The sequence below is a fragment of the Oncorhynchus gorbuscha genome, linkage group LG23 (assembly GCF_021184085.1).
Source record: "Oncorhynchus gorbuscha isolate QuinsamMale2020 ecotype Even-year linkage group LG23, OgorEven_v1.0, whole genome shotgun sequence".
Classification (NCBI taxonomy): Eukaryota; Metazoa; Chordata; class Actinopteri; order Salmoniformes; family Salmonidae; genus Oncorhynchus; species Oncorhynchus gorbuscha.
In genome coordinates, this window is record NC_060195.1 from 61427962 (window position 1) to 61451593 (window position 23632).

Sequence of the window (23632 nt, forward strand, 5' to 3'; positions counted from 1 at the left end):
TGAATATGGTTCAGAGTTGAATCTATACAGCAGTATCTCAAACTACACCAGAAGCCCCCCCCCCCTTAACTCTCTCCACATCATTAAGAACCTTTAACATCTTTTCTCAATTCAAATACAGAAAAGGGCTGAATAGAAAACAATCATATATCGTTACGAGGGACAGGAGATTTCCCTAACAGCTTGACCTGGCCAGGAAATACTGGACTCTTAACGTTAGTTGTAGGTCCTACATAATGATCCAATAAAGAGGGTCCCTCCTGGCGCTAGTTGTGTCAGAGATAAACAGTGAGGTACTGTAAAAAAACACACACACACACACCGTCTCTTTTCAAACCAAGTTGGTCTGAATCAACTCATCTCGCAGGTTGTGACGGAAATATCAAAACATGTCATGATATCAAAATTCACTTTACAGTATTTACAAAACAAACCAAAGACAGATGGAGACGCCACAAAAGGAGAGAGAGGTGGTTGGAGAGGGGGAGGGTGTAGGTGTAGGTAGGCCGATTGGTTGGTTGTGTGTGAGTAAGGACAAATGTTGTGCACACATGACTCTTGGATAAAAGCGTCTGCTAAATGGCATATATTATTATTATTATTATTAAGGACAAATGTTGACCTCTTGGGGGGGGGTTTTGCCAGTTACCATGGCAATTGCCACACCACCTCCTGATTGGCTCAGCTCTGTTACAAGAGTCCTTTAAGCATCCAAGCAGAATAATTTCACAGAAGGTCAGAAGAACTGCCCTCCAGGTAAAAAAAAATACAAATAAAAACCAGACACTTCCAAGATGTCTTCCTCTAGGTGGATGCTGATTGGTGCAGAGTGATTCCGGAGTGTGCAGATAGAACAGGTTGACAATAAGTCTGTCTCAAAAGGAAGATTAAACAAATAAATAAGACTGCATCCTCTGCATGTTCACGGTCACTTAGTCTAGTAGTCTACTACAGAGAAAACGCCTTCTCGGGGGGGGTGGAGAGGGACATTACAATTTAAAGTACCATGATGGACCAAGGTGCTGTTCTCTGACTGGGCAGTAGATTGTGTATATCCTGTGGGTTTTCCTTAAGGAGACTAGTGAAGGTTCACTTTCCTGTGACGTCATCAGTGGGTGCATGCCCTTTCAACAACAACAAAAAACCTCCAGAAATTAAATCCTACATTTTAAAATAAACAGATTCATAATATTATTAAATCATAACAATAAAATATTATAAAAGAATAGCAATAATACATTACATACAGAGTAATGGAAAACATCACAACACTTGTTTTTTAAATGTATACACAGAGTGAACGAGGGGGGAAGGGGGCTAGACGACACTTCCATGTCTAGGTCTCAAATGACACCCTATTCCTCTAAAGTAGTGCACTACATAGGGAAAGGGGGATCATTCGAGATTCGTTCCCTGTATCCACCCCTGTATCCATTAGAAACACAATCAAATCCATTAGAAACAATAAAAACATCAAAATAAAAGCGAATGCCAATGTAAATGTTTGTCGAGCTTCCAGACAGTTACTGACAGAACCCTACCATGCTGTGTCCTGAAGGGTGTCCATGTTATCCAGTCTCTCCATCATCCCCTCTCTCATTGTCCAGAGCCTGACAAGAAGTCAGAGAGGCAGGGGGCAGGGTTAGAGAGTAGGGACTTCCTGTGTCTCTGTTTCCTGTCTAGGCCACAGACAGCGTCGGGAAGCTCCGCCTTCACTAGAGGCCCAGCATGCCCCAGGGCTGTCCTAGAAGCCTGGGTAGCGGCAAGAGTTCGGGGGGGTGGAGGTGAGGTGGGAAAGGCAGAATGAGTCCGATCCAAGGTGAGGGGTTGGAAAATCCAGGTGGAAAGGTACAAAAACAAAAATAACCAAAAGAAAATACAAAAATAAAGAAATTAAAATTACACACTCATCGTCATGTTGGGTGAATACTGTGAAGAGAGAAGGGGGGGGGGGGGGTGGTAGACATGAGTGAAAAATGTAAACGCTACAACATTACATACCAGGTCACCCACCCTGGTTCTTGAGGGGTCAAGGTATAAGGGTCAGGGGGTCATTGGCCAGCAGTACTCACACTTTCACTTTGGAATGGGTTGAGGAAGTTTCCACCCATCTCTCCATCGTCCCGTGGCGTCCCGGGAGGGTTGCTCATACCCCCCATGTTGTTAGGAGAGTTCTGGATAGATAGAGAGTAAGATAACTCTATAAATATGTTGTACCACAAGTTATTTGACCAGCAGCTCCAAGACATGTCCCTCTGTCTGTTTGAGAGATTGAAGTCAAATGTTGTAGAAAAGGGGATTTATATTCACCTTTGGCAACCCGTCCATGTCCCCAGAGCCTGAGAGACCATGAGAGAAAGATGAGATTCAAAACAGTTCATCCATGCACTGAACATTTTGTCACCCTTACGACTGCATTAGTAACAGGTTTTATAACCCTGTCATAGCACCCACCTAGTGAGCCATTCATGTGGTGAGGTTCCATGGCTCCCATAGCTCCCATCGGTCCATCAGGCCCCGGGCCCATAGGGAACTGGGAGTGAACACACACACAGAACATGAAAGATGTTTCAGTGAAACTGGACCTTCGGACTGGTTTTATTGCCCTATCTAATCAGCAGGGGGGTAAAGTCATACTGTGTCATACTGTATTGGTGGTGTCACGCTGCGTGACATCACGCGGTGGAATACGACGTGTAATGTGACTCACGTTGGGTCTGTTTCCTCCTGGTCCTATAGGGTTCATCATAGTGTAGATGTTTTCACTGGAGTTGTTGGAGTCTGGGGGAGACGAACACAATAGTACAACATTAGTCCACAGAGAGAGAGAGAGAGAGAGGCAACACACATAGTGTAAATATAGTACTGGCGCTGGGGGGACATATTTAAGAGACGCACCACCTGGGCTGGGCATGATGGGAGTTCCGGGCGGCCCCCCTCCTCCTGGAGGACCCTGGGAAACAGTTCAAAAAGGTCAATGAGAACAGTGCACACAATTTCCCCCTATTTCCACAGCTAAGGAACAGTTTTATAACTGACAAGTTATTGAAAACACTGACGGTTGGCTACTCACCACATAGTGGCCGGGAGATGAGGAGGAGTATTGTATCTGTGATGAGAGAAGGGAAACTAGAGGTTAGGAGGGGGGGGGGGGGTCATAGTTACTGCCGGGAGAGATTCTCAACTAACCAGTAGGTCTTTCCTCCAGCAACAAGAGGGCTGTATTGTACATTTCAAGCCATCTTAAATAATAATCATTGTAATGAATCATCTAATCTATGGAAAATTGAGCGAGGAAACAACTTACTGAGTTCGCATTGGGACCAGGCCACGGCCCTCTACCACCAGGTCCCCTGAGAGACAGAGACAGACTTTAAGTATAGGAAACACTGCCATAAACCAAGAAAACAACAGTTCAACAGGCATGATGTTCGACATGACATTCGATATTCAACCATGAAGCTGGTGCTATGGGATAGACTGTATTTCTCCCTATGGAGGGAACACTTACATGTTCATCCCAGGCATAGGACCACCCATGGCGTTAGGAGGGGGTCTCATACCCCCGTAGTTCTACATAGAGAAAAGAGAGTGTCAAAACTATAGAGTGTGTGTGTGTGTGTGTGTGTGTGTGTGTGTGTGTGTGTGTGTGTGTGTGTGTGTGTGTGTGTGTGTGTGTGTGTGTGTGTGTGTGTGTGTGTGTGTGTGTGTGTGTGTGCTTACCTGTGGACCCATGGGCCCCATTCCTCGTGGAGCGTTCATTCTCATTGGCCCGCCCATATTAGGATGTCCTACAGGAGAAAAGATGACAAGAAACAGTCTTAACACCAACACACACTGGTAGTTAAAGACACTATGTGATGGTCTAATATGGATAATTCGATTCACTTAGCAAACACTTTTATCCAATGAGACGGTCACCTCCACACCTAATTCACATATGGTCAGTCTGAACCAGGAAGGCAGGGTTAATGGCAGGCAACAGACTAAACTCTCCTCTAACCTCATTAACTGGGACCCCTGTTGGGTTAAACAGTACTCTATAATCTGAACCTGTAATCTCAAGCCAAAACTCAGAGACCCACACTATCCTATCTTCCACCCAGATGACCCCTAGATCTGTAAGGTCCTGGGGGCACCGGCGTTCTCAGAAAGGAACGTCACTTGAAAAACTGCAAGCTTCCATAAACACAAGCATGAATAATGTGTACACACACACACACACCTTGTGGTCTGGTGGGGTCCATGCTGTTTGGCAGGAGAGGCTGAGAACCAGGGATTCCCCCGGGAGGCTGAGGGAAACAGATGGATGAGAGAAGGGGCGATGGTGAGTATGGACCACCAGCACATACCTACCTGGAAGTGCATGTTCAGCTGTATAGGTGAGCGTGTGGTCCATACCTGATTTGGCATTCGGAGAGAGGGGCGGGGTCCACCTGGAAACCGTGGCGACATGAAAGGCTGAGAGAGACAGAGAGACAGAGAGAGTTTGTCATTTCCACTGAAAAGGAGTTGAGCAGACAGATGGACAGAGTGTGAATGGAGGAAGGGGGTGAGAACACAGAACACTAAAACAATGAGCCGGCTAATCAACAAGATATTTTACAGAGGAAGCTTGTCTTCAAGGATGCAGGCGTCGCTCTCATCCATTAGCCTTACATGTAGTGGTACATGTAGAGCATTGTGTGTGTTCTGTCTGTCCCGTGCACATGTGCACTCAGTGTGTTGGTCCACAGTGGCTCCTCTTTTGTTTTATTGATGAGGGGTTGGTGGAGTGTGTCTGTGTGGAAGCTAAAGCTTCCACCCCCCCCCCCCAGAAAAGCTCCAGAGGAGAGTCAATTATTTATGTGTGTTTGTTACCTGTCCGTGTGGTCCCATGCCGTGGGGGGGGCTGTGCGTGAGGAGACTGCTGGGAGCCTGGCGGACCCTGAGAAGAGAAGAGTGACATCAGAGAGAGGAGTTAACAACTACAGCTGCAGGAACAAGCCAATCAGGGATGTGGAAGAGAAGCTAGGCAGTAGCCAATCAGAACACCGAGGGGGAGAGGAGGGCATTTTTCCTAATCCATGGTAAGAGGGGATCTTCACCACTAGAGGGCAATGTTGACACAACTATAAAACACAGCTCAGAACAACAGTGGATCAGAGGAGCCTACAGCATGTTTGGTCACCGTCCATCCCATACTGTTCAACATCAGGACATGCAACAAGACTGAGGAATTGCTTGAATGTGCATGAATGACTTCAGGTTTGTTTTGTGAATTGTGTGAGTCTTCAATTTTTTTATTTTTTATTAGTGAACAAACACCAAGCACACACATGATAATAGCAACACAGGCATAATTGCAGCAAGCAGCTCTTGCTAATGATAAGGCCACTTGTACAAAAAGGACAACACAAGCACAGACACCCTCCTCCTTCACTTGTGTTATAAATAGCACTTCCGTGCCTCTCCTCTCTTCTCGCTCCCTCACTATTCTCTTGCCATCTCCCACTTTCACAGACTTCCTCCCTCCCATTCTTTCATTTCAGCTCTCTCCAGTTCGCTCTTCCACTCTCGACAGACAATGAAGTGATCGCCACAGAAACAAACACATTGAGGCCCATCTCTCTCCGTTCCACCTTATCATCGCCGCTGCCAAATGCCAGGGCTGTCCATCACGCTGTCTGGCTTTGTGTGTGTGTGCGTGTGTGTGTGATCTATATATGAGAGGAGAGAGGGATTATTGGAGGTGGAGAGAAAGAGGGGGGTGGAGAGCAAGAGAGGGAGGTGAAAAAGAAGTGTGAGGAGATCTAGGAAGAGCGGGAATAAAGTCATGGATGATGAAGATGATTGGTGGAGTGGAGGGAGGGAGTTTTACCATGCGTAAAGTGAGGGGCGAGGGAGGTAGCAAAAGAGATGGATGAAGAGGTGTATTACCTGGAAGAATCCAGGCGGCATTGGTCCTCCTGGCATACCATCATTAGGAGGCATATTCCCCATCACAGGACTGGGGGCTGCTGCCGCACTCTGCAACACACACACACACACACACACGTTAAAAAATGAAGCACAGAGTCACACAGACACAGACCATCCTAAAACCTGCCCTTTCCACTTTATGTTAAACTGACACACACCTTGTCTTTATACATTTATGTTAATTCTGCCCATGAACAGGCCACTGAGTCCCTGGGGACAACATAGGGTCTTCCCTCCATCTTGCTCTCTTTCCCCGGCTCATTCCCCTTAACCCTCTCCAAACATCTGCACTCCTCCTCTCCCCCCCACGGCCCTCCCACAGCCCTAACCTCACCTCTCCTCTCCCTCCCACAGCCCTAACCTCACCTCCCCTGGCTCTAACCTCACCTCACCCCAGCCCTAACCTCTCCTCACCCTAACCTCACCCCAGCCCTAACCTCACCCCAGCCCTAACCTCAGCTCTCCTCCGCCTCCCACAGCCTTAACCTCACCTCTCCCACAGCCTTAACCTCACCTCTCCTTCCCCTCCCCCGGCCCTAACCTCACCTCTCCTTCCCCTCCCCGGCCCTAACCTCACCTCTCCTTCCCCTCCCCGGCCCTAACCTCACCTCTCCTTCCCCTCCCCGGCCCTAACCTCACCTCTCCTTCCCCCCCCGGCCCTAACCTCACCTCTCCTTCCCCTCCCCCGGCCCTAACCTCACCTCTCCTTCCCCTCCCCGGCCCTAACCTCACCCTCCTCCCCCTCCCCGGCCCTAACCTCCCGGCCCTCCCCTCCCCGGCCCTAACCTCCCCGGCCCTAACCTCCCCCGGCCCTAACCTCCCCCGGCCCTAACCTCCCCCGGGCCCTAACCTCCCCCGGCCCTAACCTCCCCCGGCCCTAACCTCCCCCGGCCCTAACCTCCCCCGGCCCTAACCTCCCCCGGCCCTAACCTCCCCCGGCCCTAACCTCCCCCGGCCCTAACCTCCCCCGGCCCTAACCTCACCCTCCCCCGGCCCTAACCTCACCCTCCCCGGCCCTAACCTCACCCTCCCCCGGCCCTAACCTCACCCCCCGGCCCTAACCTCACCCTCCCCCGGCCCTAACCTCACCCTCCCCCGGCCCTAACCTCACCCTCCCCCGGCCCTAACCTCACCCTCCCCGTCCTAACCTCCCCTCCCCGTCTCTAACCTCACCCTCCCCGTCTCTCTCACTTCCTTTTGCCCACTCCCCCTCTCTCATCTCTTGCAGTAGCTTGTCGAAGCTGTTGCTATGGAGACTGGTCCTTTGCTCCCCGTGCCTCTAGCATCCCCCTCTCGGAGAGAGGGGGAGAAGAGGGAGGTAGGAGAAAGAGACGAGAGAGAGACAGAGTGACGGGTTTTCAGTAACAACCTTTAGCCAGGCCCTAACCACTTGTGTGGATATGAAATAATTGGATAGATATAGGCAATATGGTGAAAACTCCACCTATCATACCAGAGGGCAAGGTTCGTATAGAAATACCATTAACCAGGCTACTGGCATCATGCTTGACATATCGACAAAACACAGACAAATCCTAAATCCTACACCTCAATGACAAATAACTGTACATCAATAAAGCTACATGGTGGACTATCACTCACCCACACAAACAGAAATAAATGGCAACACACAGTGACAGGAAGCACCACAGGGGAAGGTTAACGTCTGGCTCAGCCTATAGGAATCCACCACCATGAATAATTAATCAACAAATCAAAATTGATGATTTGATTGGGTGATGTGGTATGTGGCTCACCGATACTGAATGGAATTGATCTATCCAGCCCACACACACAGAGAAAATGGACAGATCAATGGTGCTCAACACATTATTGACCTTTTCAATGGTAAGACAAACAAACACTGGAAGATTTAGGGAGAGAGAAAGAAAAAGGGGGAGAGAAGAGTGGTAAACCCCCCCCCCTCCCACAAACAAAGAGATGAGAGAGTAAAGGGGGCAAAACGAGAGAGGAAAGAAGGTTAAGAGAGTTACAGGATAACTAAATCATTTGTTTTCTATGGACTTAGAAAACAGCATGTCTGAGGCCACACACACACACACACACACAGACACACACACACACAGAGACAGAGATGCACACACCCCCCCCCTGCCAGAATGCTCTACATGGATATAGACACACACCTTGTGTGTTTGAGTGACCATCTGGTCCTCGAGACTGGCAAACTGGCACTTCACTCAAACAGTTGCCAGCCACGGCAGACAAAACAGAGCATACAAAGCATGCACACACACGGTTAACCAGCTCTCTCTGGCACCGAGGATGTGAAAGCCCCCCTTGCTCTGGGCCAGATGCCAGGGCTGCAACACACAAACCCACCCACAAATCCCTGGCTTAACCCCGGCCCAGTGCTGGGCTTACTGGATTAAGACCTCCATTCCATTATCTCCACACACTGACGATAGCCACACACACGGGAGAGGCGGGACGAAGACACACACACACTTGGGCCGGTCACTCACGTAATCATGGAAGGCCTTGGCCTCGCTGGAGTGTTCGCAGTTCTCCCGTCTGTCCGGCGCAGCGCAATACAAATCCCAGAATACACTGCAACAGGAAATAGAGGAAGAGGGTTCGTGTCAGGGAGCACCTGATGAGCCAATCGAGGCGATAAAGAGGTCAAGCGAACTCCACCAAAGCATTGGAATTGCCATGGAGACACATGAAGGACCGTGGGGGAAAGATCTTCTCATTGCCCCCCAGCAAAATCAGCCGACATTTAGGCTATTGTTGACATGTGTATTTCACACTATGTTGAGGTAGAAATCTCAATATAATGCTTGTATGGATGTCAACCCCAACATGTGTTCATGTCATCATTACAATTAGAGGTCGGCTGATTAATCGGAATGGCCAATTAATTAGGGCCGATTTTGTGGAGCGATGGGTAACGATGCTTCGATGGTGGCTGTTGTCGATGTGTTCCTCGTTCAAGCCCAGGTAGGGGCGAGGAGAGGGATGGAAGCTATACTGTTACACTGGCAATACTAAAGTGCCTATAAGAACATCCAATAGTCAAAGGTATATGAAATACAAATATTATAGAGGGAAATAGTCCTATAAATACTATATTAACTACAACCTAAAACCTTACCTTGGAATATTGAAGTCTCATGTTATAAGGAACCACCAGCTTTCATATGTTCTGAGCAAGGAACTTAAATGTTAGCTTTTTTACATGGCACATATTGCACTTTTACTTTCTCCTCCAACACCGTTTTTGCATTATATAAACCAAATTAAACATGTTTCATTATTTATTTGAGGCTAAATAGATTTTTATTGATGTATTATATTAAGTTAAAATAAGTGTTCATTCAGTATTGTAATTATTACAAACAAAAAAATAATAATAAATAGGCTTTTTATGGTCCTCTGATAATCGGTATCGGTATTAAAATCATATTCGGCCAACCTCTATTACAAATCAATCGCATTATATAGTTAAAAACAACTGACCACCACCAATTTCTGTATGCTAACCAGCTTATACGAACGGCAGTTAGCATTTAGCAGTCACTTCTAAACGTTACTTGGAGAAAACAGCTAACTTATATCCAAATGGGACTTAAGTAACCACATTGTGGGCCTGTTACAGTCGATAAATGGCAACACACACACACACACCCACACACACACACACTAATGGAATACAAACGTGTGAACACAAGAAGATGCAAGGGGCTGAGATACTCACCACCACCACGAGTGCAGGAATCCAGGAGGCTCCCCTAACGTAATATTCTTTTCCCATCGTATCTGAAAGAGAGAGAGCAACATGCTGTCTAGTTCTAAACTCAGCAGGAGAGGAGACTGTCAGGGTGGGTGTGTGCCGGTAGAGTATGTGTGAAACTCATTCCACTGACGGCTGAGCGTCTGCAGGTTCTCACTCCCTTTGTACTTGATTGATGAATTAAGGTCACTGATTAGTGAAGAACTCCCCTCACCTGGTTGTCTAGGTCTTAATTGAAAGGAAAAACCAAAAACCCAGACACTTGGCCCTCCATGGAATGAGTTTGACACCCCTGGCCGAGAGGTTAAGAACACATAATCAGTCTGTCTCAGCCAGTCAACTCTGTCCCTATTCGGTACCACACTCTCCCTTACACTCCTTTCCCTACCTCTCAGTCAATACCCTCAGACAGTCACACCTCGTTCTACCCTTTTGTCAACGCCGCCCTTCCCCTTCGCCGCCCTTCCCCTTCTCCAACGCCGTCCTTCCCCTTCTCCAACGCCGTCCTTCCCCTTCCCCAACGCCGTCCTTCCCCTTCGCTCTCTCGGTCTCCCTCTACCACCATCTAGGCTACCGCTACCTGTCCACAGCTCTCTACCTCAGTGTCCCCCTCTTTTCCTCTGTCGTTCTCCACCTTTCTCCTTTCTCACTCTAGTCCCTTGCTTATTGGGAAGGACCAAAGTTGGCGACCACCAGGCTAGAGGTAGGACGACATCGGACAGAAAGGTGTGTGCGTCTTACCTCTGACAAGAAGGTCTGTGCAGACTTCTGTGCTCCTACATGCAGCAGGTACTCGTATACGTACAGCGCTAACCTGCAACAGAGGAGAACAGGACCTTGAATTAGCAAAACTATAGAAAAAGCCATAGGAGTTAGCATTAGCAAAGATCTGGTTGAGGATTACACAAACCTACTAGAACAACAAGGCTGACTGTGTGTGCACGGCAGGCTGCAGGCATAAGCGGTCGCTTAGGGCCCCAGGCCGCTAGGCTGTTTTGGGAACCCAGTCGGGGCCTCAACTTACTGTTGTGAGTTAGAATAGTAGAGTACACAAGTTGCAAGTTCGAAATTTGGTAACGCATCGGCAATCTCTCTTATGTCAGTCACTAAATGACCCACGCCAGCGAACAATTCTTGGATTAATTGACCAATCTAAACGTGTAGTAATCATGGCCAAATACCAAATACCCTTTCCAGCCAGAGCATTCTAATTTCGTAATAATAGTTCAACAATGGTTTAAAGCCATAACACCACCGTCCAACCACCAAATGTATTTCTGTAAACTGCCATTTACACATGATCTACAAGTAGATATATTAAATGGTTTAGGGCTTTATGGGTGGGAACTTGTTTTTTTTTTTACTTTAATGAAAGGTCACAGAGCAAATCCTCCATTTGCCTCAGTGCCCTGGTAGATGACTGGAAGGAGAGTGGATCGAGTGCCATTTTGACCGCTTCAAAGTGGAAACAACCAGGTGGATCAGATGAGGTAAGAAAGTTGCTTCTCCCTCCGTTCTGACATTTTTGGAGCTAGATTTTCTGTGTACTGTCAAACATAGCTAAGTTTGTCGCTAGTATGGCCTAGTAAAAATCAGCAGGTAAACTAGCAGTTAAGAGCGTTGGGCCAGTAACCGAAAGGTCGCTGGTTCGAATCCCTGAGCTGACTACATGACAAAAATATATATTTTGATCTGCCCTTGAGCAAGGCAATTAACCCCAACTGCTCCTGTAAGTCGGTCTGGATAAGAGCGTCTGCTAAATGACTCAAATGTCAATTAAACCAGATTGACCACTGTGCTCACACTGGCTGCATACCAGCCTCCAGGTCCACCGCAGCTACTCTGAGATAGCCGACTCCTCTGCCCACCAGAGCCCCCCCCCACCTTGGCTCCTCCATAACTCTCTCGTGCATGTTCCTCACAATTGTATGTTGTCCTTTCCTGTTCCCATATATCCTGCATGCCAGCCTGCCAACATGTTTGACACATGACTCCCATGGCCTTGGAGATGTAAAGGACATGTAAAGACTAAAATAATGTTGGGCTTTTAAAATGGTTCCCTTTCTGACTGCTCACGTGATAGGCCTGGGGTAATAATGTAGAGAAAACATTTTAAGTTATAAAAGCCAATAAATTGGTATTATGCCTTTATCATATTCTGTCATTCCAACACATTTCAATGACAATACCTCTGAGATTAATGTTGTATTTAATGTTATGGCTATGATGGTGATAACTTTAACTTTGAGTTTTTTGTACAGGTTTGAATGAGACGATGCTTAACGTTATTATTTCAATAAAGTTGTCTTGTTTATATTATTGCTCGTTTATGTCTTTGCTTATCACGTCAGACTAAATGCTATTTGTAATTTGTTTTGGAGCAGATGTGTTGAATATACCACGCAGATAAGTGTCTGATCAAGGAACATTCCATAGAATTCTTTTTAAATACCATTGGTCACCAAAACAACTTGTTCACAGTAAAAGGTATTTATATTCTTATTTCATATTATCAATCCTTACAAAACAAGAGACTCACTCAATATGCTCTAAGTGTTTTCGATCTTCATTAGAAATGGTTATAAATTGCAGTTATTGGGGGGGGGGGGGCATAGATTTTCATGTAAGATACATTTTCACAGGTGCTCTTTCTTGACTGATTGTCATTTGAGAGGGCAGTTTCTCAACATTCAAAATAGGTATCATGTTTTCATTATGCTCATTAATGCACACAGAGGTCATGATCCAGTGGAACAATCCGCTCAGGCTGGAAAGGGTTAACATGGCATACGTCATAAAGTGTAGAACTACTGGAAATTTGCTTCAAAAAGCTAAAATATGTAACTTTTTGGGCGACCCGGCAAAAGTCATAGAAACGTGAGTTACAGATCTGTCACTCATTGAAAGCCTAAGAAGTAGTATCTCTTCTATGTGCGCCATTTCGATGCTTCCCATTTAAATTATATTTTTGCATCTTTTACTTTTGTACACCAGTTTTCAAACAGCTGAAAATTAAATATTTTTGGTTATGGAAACAATTTCACAGCAGTCTAGATGGTACAATGATTCTCTACACTATGCTCACTTTTTTGTCCAACAGAAATTTGTCAAACTATTAGAATGAAGAGAAATGTCTGCATAGTGCCTCTTTTTCCACCCCATGGAAAAATGGGTAGAATTGCAGAACTGTGTAAATCTTTTTTCCCCATACATATTGGACCATGACCTAAATGGTCCGAAAGTGGCTTCTTACACCTGAATACCAAAACATCCAGAAAATTAAGGTGCTCAAAGTTGACCCATTTCACATACCATGAGACAGCCATGTCTTCACCACTATAAAAGATACCAGTTGAGTTTGATATATATTTTTTTTTTACTTACAAAAACAAGTTTCTCAAAATATTTAATAATTTCATGAAAAACAATATTTTTTATATTCAAATATGTTGTAGTTTAGACCTTTCATCATCTGAGGTTCGTGTTGTGCCTGCCATCAGTTGAGACGCAACAGCTTGCGAATACAATAGAAGTAGTTGATTCGGCCCATGTCATTTGAAAATATCTAAATACTTATTTTCTGTGTATTTGAGTAACAAAATATACATGTATTTGAATCCAGGTCTGGTGTGTGTACAGTCGTAAGGGCAGTCTCACAGGACAGGACCATAAATAGCTGAGGGGTGTTCCCACCCTGTGATCACAGATAAAACAACTGGTGAGACAGGACAAACACACTGCCAGAGAAGAGTACAAACAGTCTTAAGAGTAGGAGGTAATTGTGGGGTTTCAGCTCTTCAGACAGGCGAGCCTCTGATTTATGAGCCAGGTCGTCAGAGGTAGTGGTTCTAACACACAATTGTCTGTGGCTGCCTGGTGGTGTAGTAAAGTTTACTGTCAGTCTTGGGTCAGTTAAGACTCTCACACACACCTGACCAATGCACAGGGCAGTCAATGATTTGAAAGTAACTTAGCTCTGAGATTTCTGGTTTAGAGTGTGGGTCTCTCAGCACACACACACAAACTGATCAGTGTTCACAGTGAATAAAGTAACGCTGCCTATACTTTCAATGCATTTTCTCCAAAAGGTGGGGAAATATAGCCAGGCCACTGGGAGTTAACATCCTTTCTCTTATGATACGTGCCATGGGATCTTTAACATCCCATCCGAAAGACAGCACTAAACACAGGGAAACGTCCCCAATCACTGCCCTGGGGCACTGGGATACTTATTTTTTTTTTAGATCACAGGAAAGAGTGCCTCTGCTTAGCTTCAGAGGCAAGCCAGAAGTGGGATGCATGGTGGGTAAACTGCCTTTACCCTCCACTACACCACTGACTTTGGTTAGTGTAGGTCTACTCTCTCACATACACACCATGTCTTCTCCTGACCGTTTACAGAAGGCTATGGTTAACGATCAAACTACCGATCTCCCCCACAAGGGCACTGATGAAATGTTTATGTGTGATGAGAGGTGTGTGTGTGTGTGTGTGTGTGTGTGTGTGTGTGTGTGTGTGTGTATGGGGTGGGGGGCTATGTGCACCTGGTCTGCTGCATTATTTAAGCTCACGCATTGACAGGAAGAGAGTTTCTTGAGCTGCAACACTGGGAGATGTTTTGATGGGAAGGTAGTGTCTCTGCACACACACAATTAGTCAGCAAAGGGACAGCTCACTCCTCCCTCAGTCCCTTTCTCTCTCACACCAACTTCCCCCCTGATGTTCACCACCAGTACACCTGACATCCTGCCTGCGGCTGCAGACAAAACCCCTCTTTAAACATGGCTAAGACAGCCCACCAGCAAACACTCTCCTTCTCACAGACAGAGAAACACAGACATTGCTCCATCTCAGAGCCACCGCACGCACGCACCGCTCCGACTCACAGCACAGAGCAACCGCTTCAGTCAGACACTCAATAATTCAACACAGAAGAGGGAGATGAGGACTTGGAAGAGAGGAAGGGAGAACTGGGCATTGGAGAGGAGGGGAAGAAAGGAGAGGAGACAGAGGAGGAGAGGGAAGGGAGGCGAGGAGGCAGAATAATAGAGACAGAGGGGAGGAAAACCAACAAAAGTTTGCCTTCTGAGCTAAGCTATGGTCTGCCCAGAGCTCAAGTTTTGGGGTTGATTCATAAAATCAATTAGGCTAGATTGTAGATGGAACATAATCATATCAAGCACAGCAGTGACATACACAGAAGGAGCAGACAAATGTGTTGACAATTTATTTGCACATCCAAGGGACAGGGCTTAGAACAGCTTTAATTTAAATATGGGCTGAAATGTGTGGGGGGAAAGTACGGGCAAATAATAAGGCATCGGCTTTGTTGACATTTGGCAAGACAAGGGTAAAAGAGAGCCATCTACAGCTGGTCAGTAAAGCTCAAATAAATCAGTACGAATAGCCTAGTAGTTGTGTTGTTCACAATGCATACTTGTGAGTATCTGGGTCTGCAGGTTATACCATACAAATTTGAAATCTCTTTAGAAACCAAATAACACATGCTGTGACAAACATGTTTAGGAAAGAAACATAAATGCAACACAGTAGCACTGGGTGGATACGATAAAGTTTACTGTCGTACTTAGCAGCCAGTTCAGCGGAACATCATCCTGTACGGACAAAACGGCATCCGTAGCTAGCAGACAAAGGGATAGGTAAGCTACCGCTATCTGAGCTAGCACACTACCTCGTTTGTAACTCCAACTATTAGGCGAATTGCTCAGCGTAGTGGCCAATTTTAAACGATAGAAAACCTCGTTTTATAAAGGACACTTATTTTACTCTTTAATAAGGGCTAAAACAAACTGTTTGGACACAGTTATCATACTTGCCGCTAGCTAGCTCCTAGCCTACCTAGCAGTAACTCGCGTATGAAGGTACACATTCATACAATGTAGAGGAGTTCGAATAGTTCCTTTTTGGAACGTTGGACACTCCTTTGTTACATTGAAACAAAACTGGTTACATTAGTTTCAACTTTGTAAAAGCTATCAGTCGGCTACGTTATTTCACCATAAACTAATCCCAGGCTTCCTGAAACGCATTCGTGAAGATGCTTGTGTATTGTTCCCAATACCCAGAGAAGTAGGGATGCTCTTTTCCACTCAATTCTAAAATGCAACATATTGCAGACCGTTTTAAAAAACAAAGGATTTTTTCAATGTTGTTTAATATCGCCAATGTCATACATGAAGTTAATAATATACTGTACCGGATGAGAATGAAACTAGTAGGAATGGATACCTTGGTAGTAAGCTAACGTTTAGCTAGGCTAGCAATCAACCCCCAATAACTATTTGCTTACAAGAATTCACCGATGCAAGAAAACCTGAAAAACAAAGACCCGAAACAACTACGGAGAGCATATCGTATCCTAATCTGCACCCTTTCTATGACAACAAGCGAGGTGGTGTATGTGAGCGTTGGAGATAACAGTAGATATCCTATCACTAGTGTCTCTAGCTGGTGTTTGTGACATTGCACTATTCCCACTTACTTTTCTCTTGCTTGGTTATCTGAGGGCACAACAGCACCTTTCCCCTTGGCGTACATCCTTGAAGCTGGTTTCGATACTTTTTATTCAGTCCGGTTCCGACACCTGTCAAAGAAAGCGACCACGTACGATCTCCATAGCTACACAGCAGTAGTGTTCTCTCTCTCTCACTGTGCCCCGGTGTCTTTTTTTCTAGCAGGCTACATCCATCCTCAACATTGCCGATCCGAACAGGGGCTGCTGCCGTCGCGGGGAGCTTGAAACCGTCTGTTGGTGATCTTTTTTTTTTCAGTCGCTGTTCCAGGGTTTTACCCACGCTCCCCCTGTTATGGAATGGTGGGGGCTTCTTAAAGGGATAGATCCCTTTTTTTTGTTTATTTGCCAAACTAAATTATGATAGACTGGTCAGTGTTCTTCATTCCTGGGCTTGGAGTCCCACATGGATGTGTGCAGGGTTTTGATCACTAACATGCCTCTTTTAACAGTACCCTACTGTGCCCACATGTAACTGTGTGCTCTGTAAGGTATGTTCCGGCCAGGAATGGTATATAACAGCTCTGTGTGTCCTGTTTAGATATAGTTCTATGGCTGTGTTTACACAGTAAGCCAAATTCTGATCATTTTGCCACTAATTGGTCTTTTTACGAATCACATCAGATCTTTTCATGTCAGATCTTTTCACATCAGATCTTTTCCAGAGCTGATCTGTTTGGTGAAAGGACCAATTTAGTGAAGAAAAAAAGATCAGAATTGGGGTGCCTGTCTAAACACAGCCTATGTGAGGCAACGGGAATAATGAATCAAATGTGTACATGTATACCAAGTATGAAGTTGAGGGATGGGTGTGTGTCCTGTCCCTTTAAGAATGTGTGTGAGTGTGGGTGCAGTGCAGTGGCTGGGTGTGTGTGTGTGTGTGTGTGTGTGTGTGTGTGTGTGTGTGTGTGTGTGTGTGTGTGTGTGTGTGTGTGTGTGTGTGTGTGTGTGTGTGTGTGTGTGTGTGTGTGTGTGTGTGTGTGTGTGTGCAGGAGCGAAGTGATCTGCTTAAATGTTGCTCATCTGTGGGAAGGACACACTGACTGCATGCATGTGTCATTCTTGGGGTTAGCCACCTCCACTGTTTTCTACAGGACACACATAAGCAAACACGTTGTCCAAAAACGGGGTAAAGAGAGTGTACCAAGAGCTTGGACACAAACACCGTCTAGCTAGGCAGAGCTGTCAGCGTGCTTGTGTTGCTCCAATAGGGTAGAGAGTGAGGGAGAGTGTGTTTGTATCTACTCAGCTCTAGACCTCAAACTCTATCACTGTCTCATCATAGCATCAGTATCGATTGGCCTGAGCCCACATACCTCTCAGAACACACACACTGTTGAGCGTGTGTGCCTGTGTGTGTGTGTATATTTCTGATAGGGTAGGATGATTCGTTAGGGTAATTATAAATCAACTACACTCCTGGAATTCAGAGGTATTCACCCTAATGTACACACGCGCACACACACACACATCTCACACACACTCCAAACAGGTTGTGTTCAATCGAGCCAGACCTGTATTTTCAATCACTCCAGAAGAGGACCTCTCAGAATATTACATTCACATGTTTCATTGCTAATTGAATGAGGCCGTTTGACTCACCAATTAGGCTGTTTGTTGGATTTCTGGATCAGTATTCACTAGATTCCTATAGATGGCTTCGTCTCAAAGACTTGGGCCCCGTTTCAATGCTGTAAGAAAGAAAGAGGTTACTGGAACAGGGCTCTAACATGAGCATGTCAGTACCACAATCTAGCTAGTAGAGAGTGTGAGTTTAAGTAGTAGCACATTGAATCAATGTGGTTAACTATTTTGCTTCTCACACTTCCTGATAGTTCTACTATCTCTCAGAATAGCTGTTACCTCTAACTACAGATCTAGGATCAGGTTACCCGACCTCACATTCTGATCATAACCATTAACAGGACTGAACAAGTGTCTGACCTGGGACCAGCTAGGCTGCGTTTACACATGTAGCCCACTTCTATTCTGATTATTTTTCCACTAATTGGTATTTTGAGCAATCAGAAGAATTGGCCTGCCTGTGTAAACACAGCCTTAGAGTTAAGGGAAATGTCTACCTTCTCCTGTATCTCTCTAATCTCTGTTTTCTCTCAATACTTTCTATTTCTTTAGAAATGTAATCTCTCTAAAGATCATACTGCCTGGTTTCTCTACGCCCCTATTTTCACTCTGTCTGAGGGGAAAACCACAGACAACCACTGCCTCGGTATGACGCTGCCTCTCCTTGCTTTTTCAGCCTCTTTTTCTCTCCTCTCCTTTCCTCTCCCCTTGTCTCCCATTCATGAATTCTTCCACCCATCTTCTCCATCCTCCCCACTCCTTGTGCAAGCTGCAAACAGGTATATCAGTTGTAGGCGTTTTTCAACAATGTGTCCCTGGACCTTACCTGCTCATGCTAATTACTCGCTAATGATTACCTGCTAATTACCATGTAAGTACATGGGTTTTAGCGCCACAACATATAGGTGGACCATATTTCCAGAAACTAAAATGTCAGGTTGCTGTTTTATACTGAACAAAAATATAAATCTCAACATGCAACAATTTCAAAGATTTTGCTGAGTTACAGTTCTTATAAGGAAATCAGTCAATTAAAATAAATTAAGTAGGTCCTATTCTATAGATTTCACATGACCGGGCAAGGGCGCTGCCATGTGTGGGCCTTGGAGGGCATAGGCCCATCCACTTGGGTGCCAGGCCCACCTAATGGGAAGCCAGGCCCAGCCTATCAGAATGAGTTTTTCCCCACAAAAAGGGCTTTATTACAGACAGAAATACTCCTCAGCTCCTTCTCCCCTCAGACAATCCCGCAAGTGAAGAAGCCGGATGTGGAGGTCCTGGGCTGGTGTGGTTACATGTGGTCTGTGGTTGTGAGGCCGGTTTGACGTACTGTCAAATTCTCTAAAACAAATTAACGTTGAATTCTCTTGCAACAGCTCGGGTGGACATTCCTGCAATCTGCATGCCAATTGCGGGCTCTTTCAAAACTTGAGACATCTGTGGCATTGTGTTGTGTGACAAAACTGCACATTTTAGAATGGCCTTTTATTGTCCCCGGCACAAGGTGCACTTGTGTACTGATAATCCTGTTTAATCAGCTTCTTGATATGCCACACCTGTCAAATGGATGGATTATCTTGGCAAAGGAGAAATGCTCACTAACAGAGATGTAAACAAATTTGTGCGCAACTTGAGAGAAATAAATGTATGTGCGTATGGAATATTTCTGGGATCTTTTATTCTATTTCATCTCATGAAACATGGCACCAACACTGTACATGTTCCGTTTATATTTTTGTTACGTGTAGATATGAATCGTATCAGCGTGGTTGTAATCAGCCAGTGGAAAACAAAGGGGATCCAGAGGGAGAGAAAGAGAGAGATGTGGGAATTTGAGAGAGTTGACTAATATTCCGAGAGATTAAAGGAGAGAAAGAAAAAGAGAGGGAGAGAGAGGGAGATTGTGTGTGTCTGTATAAAGAGGTCAGACTGGGCTTATGAAACTGTCTATGACCTAACCTGCCCTATTTCTGACAGAACACAACTCCGTACAGTCATATCATAGGCATACAAACACACACACACATACACAGGCTTTGGGATCAGAATGTCAAATATCACCACTTCAATCTAAGTCAAGTTTTGATACTGTGTGTCAATAATGGCAAACTTTTAAACAGTTGGAGCAGAGTCAAGTACATCTGACCTAAGAGCCCTGAAATAAAAACACATGGATGTTAAATAGGATCCAGATTGCATGTCCTCTTAAAGAAGGGTTTTAACAGTGGCACGCACACACACACACACACACACACACACACACACACACGGAACACAGATTTTTCATTAAAGGAACACAGACTGTGGTGTGATCTATTACTACACGACCTAAGAGTCAGACAGTACACTGATGTTCTCAGCTTTTAACACTATTTTATTTAAATATTGAATTCAATCAAACTCTTACTGCAATAGTTATCTGGTCATGTCTTGATATTGCTTTATTTCCCGAATTGCTAAATGGTTTTAGGTAAAATGACCACATAACTACTTTCCCAGGTATGTTTGCTGACTGAATAAATAATGCTCTATTATATCCCACCTCCCAATCTCTCTAAATATTCTCTCTCTTCATTGCTTTCCATTTCCCTTTCTCTCTCCCCTCCCCCTCTCTCCTCCCTCTCCCGTCTTTCCCATTCTCCCTCCCCCTCTCTCTATCCTACTCCCTCCCCCTCTCTACCCATCTCCCCCTCTTTCCTTCTCCCTCCCCCTCTCTCCCATTCTTCCTCCCCCTCTCTCTCCTTCTCCCTCCCCCTTTCTCACCTTCTCCCTTTGCTCTCTCTCCCCTTCTCCCTCTCCCATCTTTCCCACTCTCTCCTTCTCCCTTCCCCTCTCCCCCCTCTCTCCTGCTCCCTCCCTTGTGCTCTATCTCCTTCACCCTCTCCCATCTTTCCACTTCTTCCTCCCCCTTTCTCTCCTTCTCCCTCACCCCTCTATCCCCTTCTTCCTCCCCCTTTCTCTCCTTCTCCCTCACCCCTCTATCCCCTTCTCCATCCCCCTTTCTCTCCTTCTCCCTCACCCCTCTATCCCCTTCTCCATCCCCCTTTCTCTCCTTCTCCCTCACCCCTCTGTCTCCTTCTCCATCCCCCTTTCTCTCCTTCTCCCTCACCCCTCTGTCTCCTTCTCCCTCACCCCTCTGTCTCCTTCTCCATCCCCCTTTCTCTCCTTCTCCCTCACCCCTCTGTCTCATTCTCTCTCACCCCTCTCTCTCCAGTAGAGAAGGTTCTGCTTGGCATTATGTTTGTCCTACCTCTGCTCTTGGTGTCACATGCAGTGTTACGTATGTACACACACACCAAAAACGGGGCCTGTGTGTTTGTGTGTATATGGAGTGTGTTGTCTGGGGGTTTTGATACATGCGTTGTTGACAGTCTCGCCCCTCTGCCAGAACTACAGGGCCCCTCTACCCCTCTGTGGGCCTCTAAACCTCTCTTTCTTTTCTCGCTCCGTCTTTCTCATTCTATACCGCTGTCCCTCTCCCTCTGAGCACTCCATTCCTCCTGCTCTCTCTCCCTCTCTCCCTGTCCCTTCTCGCCTCTCCCTCCATTCACCTATCTCTAACACACACGGTGGCAGGGCTGTACTCTACCTCCCCAAGGAGTAGTGTTTAACTCACTGACGAGGGGTTTAAGGCAGAGGATGTTTGTGAGTGTGGTGGTGGTGGGGAAAGTAAATAGTTTAGTGTTTCTGTGCTGACTCCACATATGATCCCCATTAGCTAACGGGGGTACATACACACACTCACAGTGAAGGATGACGTTAATCCAGTGTTAGCCATAATGGGTCCATTCTAGCTGTTCAGCAGTATCTACTGCAGACATCACAAAGCACTTGTACATACCTGCTCTATTCTATTATGTTCTATCCAGATGTGGTGAATGAAACATTAATCTTTCTATTTTGCTTGAAAGGTTTATCAATTGCTTGTCAAAATCTGATGTTGATTTAACAGGTTTTAAAGATTATTAGTTGTGGAAAGAGGTGAAAACAACATATGAACCATTTTTGTTGTTAAAAAAGTCAAATGTCAATGCACATTCTTCTAGTCAATGTCTCCGTACCAAGTCCAGAGTGTCATGTTTCAGATGTAAGTAGAACTGAGTTGACAGCCCGTAGCTTTCCAAAGTTAGAGCTCAAAGTCTGTTGGCACAAGTGACCATATCGTTGGCCATTTTAAATCGTGTCAGTATGTCAGATTAGCTCAATCGCCAATTTCTCGGCCTCTGAGTATCACAGAAACACAACACTTTGAATGAATAGCAGACAAATGTTCATAACAAGTGGCTGGATGAAATGTGTCCAAATATCTGTTCAAAACAGGAAAAAACGTTCAAATATATATTTGAAAGATCAAATTTGACTATAAATGTGTGCATTTCTTTATTTAAACATTTTACAGCAGTGAGCTAAATCAAGGTATTGGTATCTTAAACAAATCTACTTTAAAACAAGTATTCACCTTCACACACATGGTTGTGGGCTTAAAAAGAAGACACCTGCACCATGTCAGATATAGAGTTGAAATGTATTACATTTTGAGTTTGCATCCCAATATTATACTTCATATACATCACAGAAGACTGAAATATAGCAAAACCGTTTGACTTATAGCACAACCGGATTTTAGGGTTAACAATGTAGCAACATGAAAAACACCATCAACAACAACCACAGAAGCACCATAGGGGATAATCAGATCTTAAATACACTAATGCTTGATTGGTCCTGGGGATTCACTGTATTCTTTTAACACACACACACACACACACACACACACACACACACACACACACACACACACACACACACACACACACACACACACACACACACACACACACACACACACACACACACACACACACACACACACAGTGAGTATGTATGCTATCGTCCAGGTCTTGAGCTGTGTTTGAAGCATTAGGATTATTGTGTGAATGGCTACATAGGACCTGTGGAGTCAAGTGTCACTAGTCCTTCTCCCTTAACTGCTAGCACTGTTCATTTACCAGCCATATGTACAGTACAGGATATGGGGAGAGAGTTTTCTGTTATTGAGAATAATTGTCCAACATATTATTATTCTATCTCTTCTGTTTGTCTTTTTTTTATTCTGGAGAAAATAAAACTACAACATGACAATCATATTTCACATCACTAAGATGTGCACTGGCATGGAATACACTGGCATTACTCTATTATAATGTCATCATTTATGATAAATGTGTTATAGCATAGGCAGGCCTACATTTTCACATGAAATGATATAAGAAAGGTGGATGTGGTAGACTAGAGAAACAAACAAGAAAACATTAAAGCCTTTTAATAAAGATGACAAAATACTTTTCATTCAGTAGAAATGGGCAGACATGTCAACATGCTTTCTCCCTCAGTCCACTAACCTTTTCGTTATCATAAATGTACTAATTCCTTATTATGGCGGGGGGAGGGTAAACTGGTGACTTCAACAGCCGTTCTGTGACCCAAAAAACTGTCAGTCTTTGCCTGGAATAAATTGTGGAATATACTATTTCCAAGAACAAGGGGGGGGGCATATTTGACAAAACATTGCATTCATAACCAATGACTGCTCAACTTGAATTCGGACTACTTTAAAGTCTAAAATAAACAACAAAGAAGACGAATAGGCTTACTTTTTATTTCGACGAGTTTTGTGTATTTAAAGGGGTTGGTTAAAGAAGGACGTAACATCGCAGACCCCCGCCATTCGGTGCTGCGTTTCGAGCGGCCTCATAGTAGAATCAATTCAGCTAGGGGGAGCTTGAAACTGTCAACTG

General features: G+C 45.1%; 1 pseudogene; it reads right to left on the minus strand.

Moving 5' to 3' along the window:
• Nucleotides 1-1609: 1609 nt before the first annotated feature.
• On the minus strand, nucleotides 1610-16505 carry LOC124010585 (annotated as a pseudogene).
• Nucleotides 16506-23632: the final 7127 nt, after the last annotated feature.